Source organism: Heloderma suspectum, chromosome 4 (genome assembly GCF_057233095.1).
Source record: "Heloderma suspectum isolate Gila_16-S chromosome 4, 16-S_ref, whole genome shotgun sequence".
NCBI classification, from domain to species: domain Eukaryota; kingdom Metazoa; phylum Chordata; class Lepidosauria; order Squamata; family Helodermatidae; genus Heloderma; species Heloderma suspectum.
This window is the reverse complement of record NC_139461.1, coordinates 59,428,328-59,448,072: the sequence shown is the minus strand read 5'-3', so window position 1 is coordinate 59,448,072 and position 19,745 is coordinate 59,428,328. Positions and strand designations below refer to the sequence as shown.

General features: G+C 43.0%; 2 long non-coding RNA genes and 1 other non-coding gene across 8 annotated transcripts; 1 reads left to right on the top strand and 2 right to left on the bottom strand.

Annotated features, from left to right (window-relative positions):
• Positions 1 to 24: 24 nt before the first annotated feature.
• LOC146346889 (uncharacterized) lies at positions 25 to 14,534 on the bottom strand. 6 transcript variants are annotated; one of them, XR_014790098.1, is made up of 7 exons: positions 12,434 to 13,171; positions 10,817 to 11,118; positions 6,507 to 8,197; positions 5,868 to 6,101; positions 5,288 to 5,378; positions 1,511 to 1,552; positions 25 to 829 (listed from the first exon to the last, which is right to left on the bottom strand). It is a non-coding gene; the product is annotated as an uncharacterized LOC146346889 (long non-coding RNA). The 6 variants fall into 6 exon arrangements; XR_014790102.1 differs by lacking the exons at positions 25 to 829; positions 1,511 to 1,552; positions 5,288 to 5,378 and adding exons at positions 12,163 to 12,296; positions 14,364 to 14,443 and having other exon boundaries at positions 6,025 to 6,101; positions 12,434 to 12,563; XR_014790099.1 differs by lacking the exons at positions 5,868 to 6,101; positions 10,817 to 11,118; positions 12,434 to 13,171 and adding an exon at positions 14,364 to 14,443 and having other exon boundaries at positions 6,507 to 6,699.
• LOC146346890 (small nucleolar RNA SNORD87) lies at positions 1,137 to 1,219 on the bottom strand. Its single transcript, XR_014791648.1, has one exon. It is a non-coding gene; the product is annotated as a small nucleolar RNA SNORD87 (small nucleolar RNA).
• A 340-nt stretch (positions 14,535 to 14,874) lies between the features above and the next one.
• LOC146346888 (uncharacterized) lies at positions 14,875 to 17,836 on the top strand. Its single transcript, XR_014790104.1, has 3 exons — positions 14,875 to 15,235; positions 16,147 to 16,263; positions 17,336 to 17,836. It is a non-coding gene; the product is annotated as an uncharacterized LOC146346888 (long non-coding RNA).
• The last annotated feature ends 1,909 nt before the right edge of the window (positions 17,837 to 19,745 follow it).

Here is a 19,745-nt window from a genome sequence, read left to right as displayed (position 1 = left end):
GAACTGTACTATTTGGTATGTTTTAGACATGGTTTTTTATTTGAAATCTTGCACGGCAGCAATGGCTAGTATTTTATCGTAGTAATATTTATCCTATAAATGAATGTATATCCAATATATTTTATAGTGTAGGAAGTTACAGAAGCAGTATTCAAAAACATTTATTTAAGCAATTCCACTCAACATATAACAATGAAAAATAACTCCCCTTTTCTGCTATTGAAACAGCAATCGCACCCCTCACATAGGAATTTACCAAAAATGAAACCTATACTCAAATGCAGAATATGGAAACATCAAAAAATGAAAGATATTTACTTAAAGATTCATATCTCCCTTATGTTCCCCAACTTCTACCATAAGCTGCCTTTTGCATTACATAAATATTTATTATTTTATTAATAATATTTATATACCACTTAATACAAGATTGTTCACTAAGGAAAGGGAAACTAGATATAGATTCAATGCTTACAAGCCGATTTACACTAAATAATGGATATGTTTTTTAAAAGATTAGGCATACAATTATTGGAGGCCTCATTATATAAGGAAAATAACACATTTGTGAAATGAGGTATATAAGTTAAGTCCCTTTCCCTACTACTAATTTTCACGCAGAAACAAGAGAAACCAGGTCATTCTTGCTAGGAAGCCTTTGGAAAAAAGATGGTGAAAAAATATCCTCTTAGAAAAAGTTGAAGGGCTTTAAATATCCTGGTAAGAATCTTACTTTAGAAAAACATCAAACCACAAACATGTTCTTTTGAAGTTCTAAATTAATTTTACATTGGATAACATTAGTTCTGTCAACTGTCATCTTGCTACCCTGCAAAGAAAAAGAGAAGTTAGCATGTCAAATTAAATAACTGCCAATTATCTTTGTAAATTTGGTTGACACATCAAACAGAAGTGGTTCCTTCAGAGTTTACATTTTTCTTCTCAATTAAGAGGAGAAAAATAATTAACATGATTGCACAGAAGGCAAACTTTTAGAATTTTCCATGAAGAATGGCATCTCAAACCAGTTTTAAATATTTGTGAATTCTTTGAAGGAATCAAAGATAATAAACTAAAGTATTTAACAAAACTTGAACATTCGGTCACATCAGGTTACCTGATCTATTTAAAGCTTTGCTGGCATCTCAGAATTAGAAAAGAACACATCAATATGTATTCAGATGGGTAAACGGCAAAAGAAAATCATCATTGTGCCAACAATATTCTGTGAAATCTATACCATAAATAAAATGTCAATTGTCTACATTCAAATATGTCCCTGTTTCTGTATTTGTTTGCAAATGCTACTATTTTCAATGGCAGGAAAGAAAACAAAAGAACAGATAATATGTGATAATTTGAGGCTGCATGAAGTAACACCAACCTCCTAACAATGTTTATTCAAAATGACAACAGAACTCAATTATTTTTAAATAATCATGCCTCTATTGATACCTACTTTGTCTAAAGCATAGAAACTGCTCTGGGCAAGATAAAAAGCAACACTCACCATTATCTCTACTTCAGCAACCAATAGGTCATCTTGACGGATCTAAACAAACAGAAAATAAAACCTTTGGAGATTAAACAGCTGACAGTACTTAACTATAAATCATGTTATCTTTCAGAAAATAATTTCCACAATTCTTTGGGAACGTGGAAGTAAGTATGCACATGTACATGTGTTTGTGTTGGATGTTTCAGAGCCATCTTAGGTCACAACCATGACTAGAAGCTGCAACTTGCTTGGGGACTGTCTACAACCCTGACCCTGCCTTTATTGTCCTGCTAGTCTCCATGGTTGTATATGTACATACAGAGAGGTGAGAAACCATCAGCAGCACTGCTCTGGCTTTGAGGTTCCTAGACCTTTCATAGTGTGCACTGCTGAGAAAGCAGAGACCCAGTTCTTTACAGTGTCCTTGAAGAATTCAAGTACAGCCAGAGGACATGGTGACTTATTTGAGTATATCTTGAACCAACTCTTCCCCAAGGATAGAGTAGATGCCCATTGTTATTCCATAAAATTGCCACTCGCACCTAAGAGTTAAAATCTGGATGAGTTACTATTGCCTAAGGGTGCAGTCCTATGGGGATAGGCAGCCACCTCCAAACTCGGAGGCAACCGCCTATCCAATGCAGGGCAGGCAGAGTGTGGAGGGGATCTTCTCCTCCGTGCTCTGGCCGCCCTGCATTTGCAGCTAGATGGCCGATTTCGGCTGTCTAGCCACAGTGCTCCGTAGTGGGCGGGGGGGGGGGAAGATGACACATAGGAAGCGGGGTACCTATGCTCCCATAGTCCTCTCCCAGGAACACCCCCTTTCCTCCTGCTTCGCGCTGCTCTTACAAGCGCAGAGCTGGGGACATACCGCACCCCTGTGAGATGGCGTGGAGGCATTTTTCCGGGAACTGACCTAGGAGCGCTGGCTCCAAGCTTGGTTCCCGAAAACCGAAAAATCCTATGGCTGTCTAGTGGCCTTAGGATTGCACCCTGAAGGTGCGTATCACAATACTGCTTGAAGCAAGGAATAATGGATAGTGTTATGCCTGTAATACCATTTTTTGAGAGTGTTTTAATCTCCACCCAAAACACAAAATGTCACTCTCAAGTGCTGCTGCTTTCGAAGTAAAACAGATCACTACTTTCCATGCAAAGCAAAACTTGTCTAGTTTGACTCAACTTTTCTAACATATGTTGGCTACGATGTGCCTAGTGGAATTAATCTTACATCAAGTCCGAAGTTCAGGAACTTCAAAACACACTTCCACTTTTGTTTTCTCTCTCCAATTAAATAGTGAAGAGCAACAGATGCTGTTGAAAAATAGGAATCTACTACCACTTCACTCTTGGTTGGCTGGTTAACAGGAAATTACTTTCTAAGGCTGGAATTCTTGGGAATTGTATCTAGGTTTTCCCAGTTAACAGTTTTAACAAGAAGTTTTATTGTTTTAGTTGCTACATGTGTTCCCAGTTGTATGCATTAATATTCAAGAAAATTAACATATGCAAGTATACTCTCATGAGTTCATGTTATCCTTTTATGATTGAAACACGAAAGTCAAACCCAGACATATGATTCTGAAGCCACCAGACTTCAATGTGATAGTAGCTTCCATTGTCAGCTTCTGATGAAAGGGACTGAGAAACACAACAATTTGGCCCCAGTTCCCAAATCACTTTTTAAGAGTCACTTCTAGGGTTTTTTCAAAAACTAATTTTGTTCAGTTAATCGCAGCTGACCCCCCACCGCTGGAATAACGCAGTTTGTGGCACAACCTAACTGAATACACAAACTATCTGTATTCTATTCATATGTTAACTGATGAAAAGGCCCAGAAAGGAGGACCTCTATGCAAAGTAAAAAGATTATACCAAGGCACTGTTCCTAAACAATACACACTGCGTTTTTAGTCAGTCCTATTTGACAAGTATGAAAGATGAACTAAGGCTAGAGATTAGAGCTTCCATTGCTTTGGGACTCCAGCTATCTGAGCAAGCACAATGTATTCCCTACAGGCTCAGTTCAAACTGAGTACATGGTGTTTCCTAGCACCATCAAGTCAAAGCCTCAATAAATACATTGCTACACAGTGAAAAGGTCATGGGTCAGAGCTATAAGATAACTCTCTAACCAATCTCCCCACTGACTAAGAGGCAATTTATCATTAGAACTTGGACATCCAGCTGGTGCTACTGATTTATGAAGACATCAGCTACAGTAATGATCTCTAGCTGTCTAATTCATCATCATTTAGACAACTTGCCAGACTGGAAATAACTCAAAATAATCAATACTGGAAGAACATTTCCCCCCTTGGTTTCTTGAACAGATCAGCTAATTAAAACCTAGGTCAATTCTAAAAAACATAAACAAAAGGAAAGAGGAACGGGCAACTTAAGAGAAAGTAATTTTCACAGCATCTATTACACACACGTATTAGTTTGCTTTTAAAAATGGTACAAATGGCCTAATATCAATATACCTCCATGTTTACAATATATTAGGTACACGTATGTGCGCGCACATGCACCAGAACTACCACTAGTATGTTCTCTTTTTTAAATTCACTAATATATATTAACAATCCTCACATTTCAGGAAGAGGATTATCCATGAGGTATTATTGGCACTATGGCAATAAATAGCCTTTAAGATAGAAAACTTCTTTTAGACAAAATAAGGGCACAATCCTTCAGATAGGTGGCTGCCTCCAAACTCAGAGACGACCACCTATCCAATGCAGGGCAGGAGAAGCACGGAGGGGATCATTCCCTCCGCACTTCTCCTGCCCTGCATTTTTGGCTAGACAGCTGATTGTGGCTGTCTAGCCGCGGGAGGGCAGAGCGGGGGAGGAGGCTGCTGTATGACACATTGGATGGATGTGTTGTACAGGCATTTCTGCCCTCTCTGCTCCAGAACGCCCCTTATTGGCCACTCCATGCTCCTCTTGCAAGTGCGGAGGATGGGGCTGTTCTGCACTGCCTCCGAGGCAGCAAGGAAGTCGGTTCTCCAGGAACCGACCTCAGAGCACAGGCTCCGCGGTCAGTTCCTGGAAAGCCAGATATCCTATGGCTGTCTAGCCACTGCCCAGCAGCCACAGGATTGCTCCCTAAGAGGCATAAAACATTTTTGTTATGTTGCTATAACAAAAGTAGAGTTCAATTGACAAGGGAAATGAGACTAGTTGGTACAAAAACAAGTTTTCTATCAAGTGCTGCTGGTCGAAAATATGGGTGTAGGGCTTTAGAAAGTGTCAATGACCAAATCAAGAAAATCAGAACATGAATTTCTGTTGCTTTCTTATTTGTTAGAGGAGTCCATCAATGGTTTGAATGTAAGGCTGAACAGTCACGTACATACCACACTTGTATTTTATAATTTCACAGTAGATCTATAGTTGCTGGTATAAAACAAGAAAGCCTGAACAATGCCTCTTGCTTACACCTCAATAACCCAATATAGCAAAGTATGTGAATACTTTGTTCTTTTAAAAATGCTCTTAAGTCTATATCATTGTTAATCCTATCAATGTCTGAATGCTTGGCCATATCTTTTAACTTACTGTATACCTATTGCTCCCCCAAACTGACGTAAAAGAAGTTGCTTTTAATATTTGATAAAATCAGTCTTATACCTGAACACTACATCATTAATATTCAATTCATATTAAGGGAACCACAACCTTAATGTCTCCCCACTCCGGATTTAAGGCCCACTCTTTTCACAAGGCATGACTGAAAAACAAACACCTTTAATGCAACCTTACCAAGAAGTTGAATACTCACCAGAAATGAAGTGAGGGAGCCGGCCTGGTCTTGGAGGAGTAATATGGGCAGGGCTGCTTCCCAAAAAGAGCAGAATAATGAGCTGGCAACTCTTAAAAGGGAGAGTAGCAAAGGAAGAAGAGGAGTTATGGCCAAGGCAGGCTTCCCGAAGGAACTACTTATTTGATGGTTCTGCTCTGCACTTGCCAGGTAAAAAGTGATGGGACCAGTCCTGGGTCTTCAAAGTCATCAACTAACCTGGAAACTTCGGAAGAGTAAACTTAACTTTTCTGGTCAGCATAGCAACATAGATGGCTCCCCACACCCTGCTGCCCAATTTGGAGAATTAGCAAAATGCTGCTCTCTGTGCCTTCTTGGCTGCAAAGATCTGAACTGCTCCTTCAAGGGCAATGGATTGGGCCAATTCATGTTCTATCGATATGGTTTCAGGGCCTGCTACCCTTTCTTGTGTCATTGTGGAGTGCAGGTGTGTTTTTATTTGCTTCAGCTTGGATAATTTCTGTTCTTCACTGGCAACTGTTATAGGGAACGTTAGAAGTATGCATAGAGGAACAAAGGCTTTTGGAAGGAGAGCAATCACCTTGTTTGTGCAGATATATTTCAAAACATCCATTGGAGTTGAGCCAGCAGAAACGTATTTGGAGAGTGCTTTCAATTCATCATCATAATTTACACTGATGTCATGTGATTTGCCATGGCTCAGCACTTTCTCTAGTGCCCTACTGTTGCTGTAGGTCTTCAGGCGTGGCTCCATTTAGGTTTTTTTTTTTTTAATATTGTAGAACATCCCAAATATAATGCTGTGTTCCTTGAGCTGCAAGAAACATTGCTCAACTGACTAGATAGCACAGTCAAGAACATGGTTAAAAAACTTAACTTTTAAGTGTTGTTAGGGCCTGTGATGAGTTCATGTTGGGCCTCATAGTCAAAATCTGTGATATGGTGAGATCTAACTCCTTGTACAGGTGGGAAGTCAGCATCAGTGTCATGCTCCTCTGCTAACTTCTGTGCACTTTTCAGAATGTGTTCAAATCCCTCATCTGACTGGTAACACTGGAGGTATGACTTTGTTCTGTCAAGCTGTTTTATTGCTTCAGAAATATCATGATCAACCTCTTTGAATGTCTTGCTTGCACCATTTATTTCTAACAATATGTCATGCCACAACACTAACTACACAGAAATTTGAAGTTGCATATATTTCCCGCAATTCTCTCACCTGTATTTTGCTACGATCAGCTCCCAACAAAGCACCATCCTCCATACTGCAATTACGGCATCATATATTTCCCCAATATGCTGCCGGACAGCCTCAACTGCCTCCACACAGCTTTCCAATCTTGTGGCGCTCAGAGGTTTTGGAATAAAATGAGATGATCCCAGATGTTATTCAAGAACTTGTCACTGATGAGCTGATGCAAAGAAAAAAGCATACTTTGAATGGCATTAAAAAAATTCAACAGCTTCACTAAAACTAGATGCAGCATTAATGACTACTAAGTTCAATGAATGGGAACTGCATAGACAAAAAATGCATGGGGATTTAACTCCTGAAGTTGTGTTTATACTCCACTGTTTTTTCCTTTCACGTTGGCTTCATGATTGTAACACTGTCTTCTCATATCCACTATGGCAATTCCCATTTCCTCCAATTTTTTAAGAAGCCCATTCGTCATCCCTGCTCCTTTAGTATCATCTACGTCAATAAATTCCAGGAAATGTTCTCTGATATTCACCGCTGCAGGAACATTTGCTGTTCCTTCTGTTGCTGTTACAAGGCACACCATCAAAGTCATTTGCTCAGTATAGCTGTTGTCAAGGGTACAGTCCAGGATAAGATTAATACCTTCCAGACTTCAGGAGTGCCAAAATATTTTGCCTTCTGTTGCCAGTAACTGGATGATCTCATTTTGACTGTGGATTTATTTGGTGGTTACTTGTCTTAGACTCTCTTTAAGTATAGAATCAAACTCCCCCATCAACTCCAAAATTTTAAGGAAGTTACCACTGTTTGGTACAGAGCAGATCTGAAGTCCCACACAGAGGCAGATTTTGAGAAGTACTGTCACAAATCCAATAAGCCTTTTCATAACATTTTGTCTGTGATGGGTCTCAAATTCAATTTTCTTTTGATCTCATATTTGTTTGCGTTTAACCTTAGCTTTACCTCAAGTTCTTTCCAGCTAGAGAATGCTTTCATATGATATGGTGAATTTTCATGACTCACAAAATTTCTACTCAGGCTTCTTCAATCTTTTGTTCCATTAGAACATAATGCAGACCAAGTATGGGGCTAGAGCAGTTTGCAGCAAAAACAGTACACAGCATTCTGGGTCTTCAAGTACGTAAGCCATGTTCTTTTAATTTTCTCCCCATTGCCTAGTTCACACCAATACATGCAATGAAAGCTTTTCTTTACAGTGTCTTCGAGGAAATTTGAATCCACTCGCTTTGGATCATTTAGTATGAGGAAAACTCTTATACTGCTGCTCACATCCATCCACAGCCCTGGATCATCTAGTATTAAGGAACTAAACTCAGTGGCGACTGAGTCCAGATGCTCTACCACACTCAGATCTAGTTTGCAATCTTCTTCAGGCATGTGTGCCTTTACATCAACCTGAGATGTGGATGTAGCTGCTAGCACATCTGCAGCCTGACTAACTGGAAGAACAGTTATCTAGCCAACACCTATAGGCCACTAGGCTCTGTAGTAGATTCATCCTGAGTATCTACTGTTAAACATTTCAGGAGAGCTCCCTTTTGCTTCGACAGAAAAGTGTCCTTTGCTCTCCTCTTTCTTTTACAGGCTGCACCAGAAAGATGTTTTCTTCCATCAGGCATGGTTGCTGCAGGCTAGTAGCTCTTTTGAAAGCAGAAATTGAGAATATGGCAGAAATCTGTCTGTATCTGAAAAAAAGTACAAAATCCAGCTAAAGCAGTCTTGTCTTTAACTATTTGCCATTGGCAATAAAAAATTACACACATATGCAAGAGCAACTCCCTCCAGGTAAGTGATCAGGCTAGCAAAGAAGAGACAGAGAATAGGGCAGTGCACCTGCAAATGTTTAAAAAAAGGAGGGGAGGAAACTTTTCTGTGTGACTGCCTGGTAAAGGAATGGGGGAAGAAGAGTGGAGCAACCAGGGTGGCAGAGTAGCAAGAGAAAGCAAAGGGAAGCGCATCTAGCCTGCACAATATGTTCTAGCCCGCTTTTTACTCATAACGTGGAAAAAGCAGGAACCTTTTTTTTTGGGGGGGGGGGAGGCTACTAACACCAAAATTCAAGGCCACCATCAGAGATCGGCAACACTGGGCTGCAAACAACACTGGGCTCAATAGCTCATGAGAACCACACCAGTTCTGACCAGCTACTGTGGATATGCAAAAGCCCCTGGGAGATGTCCCAGCATCTCCTCCTCCAGACTCAGAAGAACAGCAACTGCTCACTTCTGAAGGCAGGTGTGGAGGAATTAAGAAACGACTCTTTGATTCTCACAAGGCCTGGTTTATTCCCTGAAAACACAGCTATGGGTCGACACCCACTTGGGAGGGGTGGGGGCTTCAAAGCTCTTAGCTTTTATTGGTAATATAAATTAGTAAAACAAGTACTTATTTCCATATAAGGTAATCAACACAGCCCCAGTTCTGCAACAAGTTTTAATATGCATGTCCTTCCTTCTGTGTACGTGCCTCAGCAACAGCTAGCTCAGTAACAACAGAAAGCAGGGATTGGTGTGCTTGCCTTTGTGTCATGTAGAGTCCAGCACAGACACCATTTTAGATTTCTCAGACAATTCCCCCCTTTAAAGAATCAAACTCCTAGACCTCAAGCTTCATTAGGGCCTGAATGTCATATTCTCTTTCTTGTTCCTCCTCTAAACATTCTTGTTGCATGCGAATTACAATTTGCTTGAGTTCCGTGCTTGTGATAGTTTTGACACTTCCGTTCAAACATTTAATTAGCCACATTAGTTGGATACATACAAAAATATAGACAAGGATTCATATTCCAGTGATTATTCATTTAAAGATATTGCTTCCCCAGGTCCTAGGTCAGGTAGCCACGAGGTTAACCGTGACCACAGGTCACCCCAATTGGTGTTTTCAGAATCCACTTTTTGCAACACAGTAACTTGGGCTCTTATTTTACTCAGATCTGTTTCTACTCTTTTATTTTGGTTTATATAGGTGCAGCAAGAGGTATTAACCATGGCGCAGACTCCTCCTTGGGCTGCAAGCAATATATCAAGGGATATTCAATGCTGGAATGTACCCTGAGATATTTGAGATACTTCTTTCTGGAGGGCTAATATATGGATGTTGGCATTTTCAGCGGTTTCCATGGTAGCTGACAGGTTGACTATGGCCTTTTCTAACTCTGCCTCCCCCAGGGAGGGAAACAAGATCATAAATTGGTAGAACCCAGTGTTTCGGGTAACTATAGGATTTGAAGGTGTTCTCCTACTGCGATTGGATTGGTTTCTGACATGGTGATGGTATAATTCATCCTTTACTTCAAACCTGGGAATTATCTGTCCAATAGTACAAGTACCCAACCAATCCCACGGGAGAATCTTATATGCCCGGTGTCCGCATAGCCAATAACAGTCCTGATCCTACAGTAAGTCCTGGATACAGTTGATGAGTACCATTTCTACAAGTAATGTTACACACCTGGGAATGGTTAGTAGGGAACTTGCAGCGTTCACATGCATATAGGGCATATGCAGGACTAAACTGGTTCACATATGATTCATTTTGGCTACAATTTGGGGTTCCAGAGTAGAACGGTCCAGTGTCTTGTGTAGTGTAATTTTGGTTTTCTCCTGTAAAGGTATAGTCTACCCTCCAGCTATCTTGTTTGGTACAGTTCCGGGAGGTGTATCCAGTTCCGTTCATACAGCCGTACACCTGTCCAGGCAGGTACACTAGGGTAGCTATGCAATGTGGCTACACTCCCACTGATTGGGACCTATTGGCTTGAAAACATAATGGGGCCTCCAAACGTGGGGTGACCCAATGTTGATTTATTTGAACCTTTGCTGAAGAATTCACCTTTGGTTATAATATTAATTGGATCTGGGGGGTGTTAATAGCCCAGATGGAAAGGTTCGCTGGGACTGTTACCAGAAGGATCCCTTGTTCTTGGTGACTTGGGATCTAACCACATACCCAACAGTTCCCATTGGGTTGTTGATCTGCTACAGTCTGGAGGGTTTTAAGAAACAGGTTCACTTCCCATTCTCCTTTTACCAAGGCTAAACAGTTTAGTCCCACACATAGCAATACAATAATATCTCAAGCCCTCCCACAGTCTTTTAGAAGAGTTCAAACCACAAAAGTGTGGTTAATAATATAACAAAGGGAACCCACAACCAAGGCTACAAAGAGAGCCATGGTTTTTCTTTATCTGGGCCAAGGTTACCCAGAGAGCTTAGGAGTTCAGCACAAGGATGAGGTAGTGGTGGTGTTCTACCAAAGGGGAACACTCACACTGTCTGTTTCTTGTATCTTTATTTGCGTGGTACCTGTTCCACCAACTGGTGCTAAGCTCACTGCTGGGCTTTGCCACCTTTGCCTGGAGGGCAGAACCTGTCTAGTCTCTTAGGAGTATCGTCTCTTGACTGGTGGTGCCTGGATCGGCGGCCTTCTTGCAGTATGAGGCATGGATCCAGGTGGACACATCGTGACACCTGACAGCAGTGTTGGGGGTCAACAAGATCTGGTAGGGGCCTTTCTGCCTGGGTACTAGAGCATTCTTCCGCTGGTGAACCTTGATGCAGACCCAGTCTCCAGCCTGGAGATCATGGTATGGCTCAGTGCTTTTGACCTGTGAATGAAAACCTCGAGCTACTTTCATTGATGTACAACAATAATCTAATACTTATTTGCTAGCTGGAGGTTACAGGCCTGAAACCTTGCAGGGGGTGAACTGGGAAGCGTCATAGGCCTACCTATGAGGATCTTGTTCATCTTTTCCTTGTTTACAAGCACTGACCTTTTCCCAATCTATTTTTGCTGGACAAACATCAATAGCATCAAAAGTCAATCCATTGCTTAATCTAGGCTGTTTCCACTTCCTGGATTGTGTTGCAGCCATCGCCCTTGTTTTAATTTAATCCAAATATTGGGCGGTGCTATGAAGCGCATGAGTTAGTTCATGTCTGCCCAGTTAGGCCAATAACATAGTTCAGCCATAAGGAGTTCCTCTAAACTTTTTGGGATCTTTTCAAATATCTGGGAACTCTTTGGCTAAATTTCAAAGGGCTGCTGGTGAACAAGGTTGATGTAAATGGACTACATTGTTTCCAGTGCCTTTTATTTCTTTTAAAGGCCTTTGTACTGAGGGCTTATATGTTGTAGGAGGTGCACTCTGAGTCGCCACAGTGAAAGTTCAAAACTTTCAGAGGAAAGTTGGGGATAAAGACCTACACTATTTGCTGATTCTGAGAACTTGGCCACTTTTAATTTTTCTTCTGATTTCTTGTTGGAGTCCAGTAGACTCCGTACCTGGGATTCTATATGTCTTCTGGAAGTCTCTTCATATCAGCTAATATCTGTGCCTGATTTTAGACCCTTGAGCTTCCAGTGTGCCCTGTTAATGGAGGATTTCGTCCCAATCAAAGCTTCCAGTCAACAGGAACTGTTTAGATGGATAGTCCTGTGTAAACCAGTTCCATTTCTCTACCCATTTGCAGGCCCTGGCCCATAGTGTGTATACATGTACCCTGTCTGCGTTCCTTTTGGACGCTGCAGAACTTGTTTTGATGTACTTCCTCTTGTTTTCTCTGTTTGGGAATCACACAATAGACAAAAAATACGGCTTCCAGACAGCGACGAGGGGAGTCCTTTCAGTATGTCATACAGGACTTACCGGGACATGGGGAGAAGTCAGCTATACACATCTGAGTCTTTAACTGCCGGACTGAAGTCTTTCACGGTGGCAGCCTGAGTAGGCTGACGGGTGCCCCAGGGATGAGACCTCTGAGTCCCTTATACCTCCATCCACTCATGCAAACACAGAGATACAAACCAGGAGGAAACCAGGCCCTGCGTCAAACTATTTGGTTTGCAACGCAATCTGACAGCTCTGTCAGCAGGCACTAAGAGTCCACCCCATTAGAAAGTTCAGATGGTTCTCTTACCTTTGAGATGGCACAAAGGGTGAAGTATCAGTCCTCTGGGGAGACAGCCAAGAAGTGTTCCGAATCATGGCACCAGGTTTGTGGAGGAATTAAGAAACGACTCTGGTTCTCACAAGGTCTGTTTTATTCCCTGAAAACACAGCTGTGGGCTGACTCTCATGTAGGAGTGAGGGGCGGAAGCTTCAGACAAAGCTTAGCTTTTACTGGTAACAGAAAGCAGTTAAACAAGGACATATTTCCATATCAGGACACAGTCCCATATTTTCACAACAAGCTTTAGCACACACATCCTTCCGTGTACGTGCTTCAGCAACAGCTAGCTCAGCAATAACAGAAAGCAGGGCATTGTTGTGCTCACCTTTGTGTCATATACACAGTTCAGCACAGACTCCATTTTAATTTTCTCTCACACAGATGAGTGATGATTGTAAGGATGCGTTGCCACTGTCCCTTAATTGTTGGGCACACCATGCTGCCCAAAGGGAGAGTGATGTAGAATTCGCAAAAGACAGTGCCTACTCCTTGTCTGTCTACTTGCCCCTTTTCTCTGGGAGGCATGGCACAAAATTAGGCCCCACAAGGAACAGTCATCACACCCTCTTTCTTGCGAATTTTCCCTTGAAAAAGTGTATGAACAGAAAGAAGCAGCAGATGCTACTTTGCCTCCTCTTGCTCACACTCTCTGGGCATCACAGCAGGAAGGACTGGCCCTTTGGTGCTGCCTAGAGAGAAAACGTGAGCAACCACCTTTGTCCGTTCTCTATATTTTTCTGAGCAGTGCAACACAGATTGAGCCCACTGGGCCAAATCCCTACCACTGCACCACCCAGAAAAAAGTGCAAGCATGCAGTGTTCATCCTTCTTCACCTACCTGCACTCTTCCTCTGGATAGTGCAACAGTGGGGATTGGGCCTAAGAAACCAAATCCTCCCCAACGTGCCACCCTAAGCGAGAGCTCCTTGCAGGCACAGGTGGAGGCTACTCCTCCAAGGAGTGGACACTGTTTCCTTTGGCTCAGATTCGCACTGGATGGCTCCAATGGGCCCACTTCTTCCCACTGTGCTCTCCAGGAGGGCATACAAGCATTCTAGGCAAATGGCTAGAGGTGGCAGCAACCATCACTTGCCTAATCTACTTGCCATCTTTCTTTCTGTCACTGAGTAGTACAGCAGTTAGGATATGGCTCACTTGGCCCCATCCCCAGTGTTCTGCCACCCAGAGGGGGAATGCAGCTGAGCAGGTGTAAGAATAAGGCATCAGAGGTGGTGGCTCTCGGGGCAGCAACGTAGTGCTCAATCCCTCCATCCCACCCACAGACAGAGAGGGCATGCATTGTGCTACCTCTGCCCACTCGTTCACCAAAGCTTTCAGCAGTACGCTGGGGGAGGACTGGGCCTACTAGAACGGGGAAAAGCATGTTGCTGCGGGCTCCAATACCTGGACCTGACCCGGAGGAACAAGAATTTATTGTGCCTGTTCGCAGGGGGAGTATAAGGCTGCATGACAGAAGGTAGAAGTAGGTAGCAAGGATGGCTGCGGCCTCACCCGCGACCGTCCCCCTTCCCTCCCTTTCTTTTCGGCAATGGGTGGTAGGGGATAAAAAAAAGAGGTACGTAGCTGCGGCCTCCTCCGCGGACAGGGGCGACGGGTTTCGAAGCGGGGCAGCGGCCTCCGACCCTGGGGCAGCCTTGTAAGCTCCGCCCTGCGAGGAAACGTGTCGGGGACGCCGCCCATAAAACGGGCGCCCAAACACGCCGCCTACGGCCACCGCTGCCTTTCGCTGAAGGCCGCAGCGTCCTCCCAGGGAGCCACGCTTTAGGGACGAACCCCTGGCTCAAGGAGGGCGACCGGCCGGAGGGGCGGGAAGGAGCGAGCCCGCCGCCTCTGAAACCGCCCGCCGCGACTGGCGCCTCGGAAGCCTGAGACCTACCTGCCGCCCCCTCAGGCAGCTGCCTTCACGGCCCCGGCATACGCGCATCCCCCAGCCCCGCCGCGTACCTTCCTCTAGGCACCGCCCAACAGTTTCCGGGTCACGCGCTCTTGCTGCGAACGGCTGAGCTCCGCATCCGCACGAGCGCTCGCTAACGGCCAAGAAAAAGGCGCGCGCGGCGGGCGGGAACCTGAATAATACATCCAAGGACCACGTGACCCAGGACCACCCCGCCCCCGTCGCGTGCGTGCTCGCTTGCTTTCTGTTCCGGCGGAGGCTGTTCTTTGCGCTGTAGTCCTAACCGCGGGGAGGGATCAGTGCCGCGAGAATCGCGCGCCCTCTCGCGGGTGGATGAGAAATTAGCGACGATTTCTCCGGGATAGTCCCTGAACCGTGGGCGCGCAGGGTATCATGGGACTCGTAGGCCACGGTCGCCTACGCAGAATGGCTCGGGGGAGTCGCTCTGAAGCGCGCTCTGCTGGTGGCGCCCGCTCCGAGGGAGAAAGGAAGCAGAGCGAGTTGGAAGGCCGGGGGAGGGCGAGGCGGAGCAGGCGCTGCGGTTGCGGCGTCGGGCCCCGTCACGCCCGAGTAATAGAAACTGCGCCCGGCCCTCCTCACCGCTCCCTGGCTGCCTCGATTACGCGCTGGCTGCGATGGGCGGGGGCTTCACGCGAGGAGGAGCCAGTTCCCCACGCCCGCGTTCCAGCGTCTCAGTTTCTGGGCGGATCACCGGCTCCACGCACCAGCTCTAATTACGCGATTTAAATGGGCCATCCGTGCACGGAGTGGGATCGGGCCCGCTGATCCCGCCCACAGTTCGTCCACGTGCTGACTCGAAGCCGTGTGAACAGTCTTGCCGGTGGCAATTCACAGTAGGTTGCGGCTTCAGAATATTGTGGGGGTGGCAAGTAGGATGCATTTCTGTTTCCCGTACGAGTTTAGGGGAACATCAGTGGCTGAGAGGGGGGAGGTAGTAAAGTTCTGAGCTTTGCCCCCATGCCCTATCTCTAGGGAGGCATAGCGTTGTGCATGTTATTTTTGTGCATGTTTATTCCATTCCGTGGTGTAGTGGTAAATTTGAGATGTAGGCAGTTATCATGACAGCCCCCATAGCCGTGCCCCCATGGAGTCCAAACATGCAGGCAGCTGTATTGAGCCATATCAACAACCAGTTCTACCAGTTTTCATTTCCCTCAGGAGCGGATCTGTTGTAAAACTATTGGGTTTTAATTGCCCATTCAAGACCAAACGAACCTAAAATACTTTGCATTACAACACGGATTACGCACAACTATATAATGTTGCTGAGAACATTCATCCGTGAATATTGCAGTTAAGCTTAGAATGAAGAGGGAATTCTGAGGAGGGTGGCAGATGACATCAGTGCCCCCCCTGATAAAAAGTGCTGTATCCCTAAGAGCCCTGGCTGCACACTACACCACTAATTCCATGCCCTGCTCTCGAGATTCTTTGGCTGGTGTTCCTGCTGCATGAGTAATGATAGGGTCACTTAGGTTTCTGTTTCCATTCAAGCTGGGATTAACCAGAACTACTTTGGAAATTGGTGCCTGAGATTGCTTGTTTCCCTCTTCCCTCCCCATACTTTTTCACAGTTGTGTTCTACATTGTAAGCCTGTTGGTAGGGACCATCTTGATTTTAATCTGTGTACAGCACTCAGTAAATTTTAGATGACTTATAAATAATAAATAATAGGTGCTTCCAGATGGAGAGCACCTAGTACTCCAAATCAAAAGGCATATGCAACTATTTGGTGTTTTTCAGCTTAACCAGGTTTTTTCTTGGTAAGAAAGAAAGATGGAAGAAGCGATGGAAAAGCATCAGAGGGCTACAAATTGAAGATGTCATCATCTGGACCCCCTATAAAATTCTATGACTGAGGTAGTGTGATTGTGCCATAAAAATCTCAACTGGAAGCACCCAATACTTCAGTGCAACTGTGTGATATGCTAATTATTATTTCAGGCTGCATATTTGTGTCCAAAATGCTATTACAAAGCTTTCTTAAGAATAATGGGCATTTACTGTAATAAAACCTTAAATCACATAATAAGTTAGTATAAACCTTTAAGTAAATCTTTACTGCTGTCACCACACCTTCTGATTCAAAAATATGTAATTCACATACATTTACAAAGCTTTTAAATTATTTATATAGTAACCTCAGTCTAGATGCTGCATTACAAGATTAAATAAAACAGATCCCTGCCAACAGAGCAGACAAAATACATACATTATATATATATATATATATATATATACACATTATGTGTGTGTATATATATATATATATATGTACATAAGCTGTATGTTCAAAATAGTCCATGCAGTGTGCATTTGGTTCCTGTTTATATACAGTAATTACTATACCCTCCAGTTAAATATTCTTGTTAATATATTCTCAACCAGTCACCATTTGTTCCTTAGAGACTACATAGAACAGAGCCGTCTTTGTGTAAAAGGCGGGGAGGACTAAAATGAAAAGAAAAATGAGATTAAACTCATAACTTGTTCCAAATCATGGATTGGTTATATATAATGTATTATTTTTTCTCTGCCCATATGCCAAAAAATGATGAGGCACATATTCGAAATCATGAGACACATTTTGATAGAAGATAATTCAGTCAGGACTGGAGAATAACCCACTTACAAATGAGAAAAGTGGCTGTGCCATTTTGCCTGGAAGGCCCACAGAAATTACTGTCATCAGATTTGGGGGCTGAAACTACTTGGCAGGGGATTTTAGTAGTGGAGGAAAGCTATACTAGGAATGGAGAAAGAGTCACGCCAGGGTTCAAAAGTCAGCACTTGGATCTACTCAAGATTAAATAACAAAAAACAACTTCAGGTAAGGGGCCATGTCGTCCTGGCAGTGACTTGCGGGGCTCCACAAGTCGCCTCTTTCAAACAGCTGTGAAAAGGTTGAAAAACCCTTTTTCCCCCCCTGCAGAATAAAGGGGAAGCCTGCAGTACCATCTGGATGAAATCTTAGAAGAACAGCTGCCTTTGTGGAGGATGCAAAGGGGCTCAAAACTAAGGTCGCTGGAGATAAACACCTACTGAAAAGCTGTTTTGAAACAAGAGAATATAAGGATGGGCGTGCCATTTGGAAGTTTAAGCTACCAGCAAGTACCATTTGCTGAGCAAAAAGCGAAAGTATGGCAGTTGTATAAATCTAACCTGAATTAAAATCAAGGAGTTGCAGACTTTTGCAAAGTGAATTTATCTCAAGAGGTCCTTTCAAAAGAAGAAAAAAGAGTACTAAGACTGTTTGCTTTTTTGAATAAGTATTACAGTTTAATTAACTTTCTATTTCTTTAAATCATTGTTTGAAGGTTTTAATGTTTGAATTTATATGGCTGAAAGCTATGTTTTTGTCCAGTTGCTTTTATCTTCTGCATGACCTTGAGAAAGCGACGAAGTCAAAATAAATAAATCTTTGGCAGAAAGCATTTGTTGTGTAAGGGGAGCCAAAGGCAGATAGCTTACAATCTTAAGAGATATATTAGTGTATGTGTATTGTGTGTTTATGTTGCTGTGTTTTGTTTTTTCTTTATATATATATATATATATATATATATATAAAGATTAAATAACAAAAAACTATTTTAAGACTGCAATCCTATGCATATATACTAGAGGATAAGTCTCACTAAAATCAGGACAACTTATGTCTGAATAAACATAAAATTGCACTGTAAGAGGCTTTGCAGACATAATTATGAAGTTACAGTGGTGCACTATATATTCTGTAGGAATCAAAACTACATTTCTGGGTTTTCTTAGGGTGCAATCCTATGGCCACTAGTCAGTGGCTAGGCACTGTCCCGGGAACCGACCTTGGAGCCCACGCTCATAAGAGCAGCACGGAGTGGCGTAAAAGGGGCGTTCCCAGGGGTGGGCGGGCAGAAATGCCGGTACGACACATCCTGTGTGTCATCCGGCTGCCGCCACCCCCGCTCTGACTTCCCACAGCTAGACAGATGAAATCGGTTGTCTAGCCGAAAATGCAGGGCAGGAGAAGCGTGGAGGAGACGATCCCCTCTGCACTTCTCCTGCCCTGCATTGGATAGGCGGTCGCCTATCCCCATAGGATTGCTCCCTCCGTGTCTTAATAGTCAAATGATTACAATCCAGTAACAGCATACTGGGAACAAACTACTCTGTTTGCATATATTGAGAGTTGCTTCATATATTGAGAGTTGCTACAGTATTTGTAGCCTGTTCCCATATCCTAAAATCTTTGGTTTTCCAAAGCACTTATTTGGAATGAATATACAACACAGGCAGTTCCCTGTTGTTCATTGATCTCTTCAGCAGGGTCTTTTCCAATATAATGGGTTTTCCCAGCCTAAGGTGTGAAATGGTTCTGAGAGGTTAACCTGTCCTCAGCTGTCAATAGACAGGTACTGTATCACATATTTCTGAAAAATGTGATGGGATTTGGCAACCATCTAGGGCATTTTATGCTTCTGATACATCACTGTGAGAACCTTGTTCTTCAGAAAGAGTAGAAAGGGAGTGAATGTTTACCCTCCAAGCCCTAGCATAACGAACTTTGTGCCTGTATAAAGTATGTAGCTCCTTTTTCGTCTTATCACATTTTTCTTTGTTTTTATTATCATAGATGTATGTGCACAGCTTGTTTCTCAATAAGTCTGGAATATTGAAAAGATCAATATAAATGTTGAATGTTATTGTTGAAATAGTTAAACAATGGGTTCATCCACATGGAGAGCTTCTAGCACAAGTTAAAAGGCGCTGTATGGCTATTCTGTCTTTTCCTCTTTAATTGGGGTTTTTTTTGTGATAAGAAAAGATAGAAGTGGTGGGAAAACACAGGAGGATTACAAATGGAGGACATCATCTGGACATACACACCCTGGTAAAATTCTGTAAAAGAGGCACAACAAAAGCCTCATCTGGAAGCTGCCCTTTGACACTAACTACTAAAATATTCCTTTTTAAAAAGTAGCTGCATCTGAAAACAGTAGAATTAGAGGAGGACAAATTATTCTTCAATGCTGATGCATTTGCATCTGGGCAAGTCACATTTTTAAATAGTTCAGGGATAAGCCCCAGGGATGGCAGATTCAAGGGGTAGTTTATTGTTGTTGTTGTTTTAAGAAAACCCTAATCTTCGAGGTGATCAAATAATTATTACCCTATACCATACTCTGAGAACTTTCCTGCATATTCCTCTTAAGTGCAGTTGATTTTCTTGGCTTCTCAGGGAGCTGTTGCATTTCTTTGATTTTGACAAATCATAACAGTTTTCAAATCATTTAATATAAATAGCATTTGAAACATAATTCTGTAAATCAAGTATAACATATACATACAATAAGAGAAGATGACTG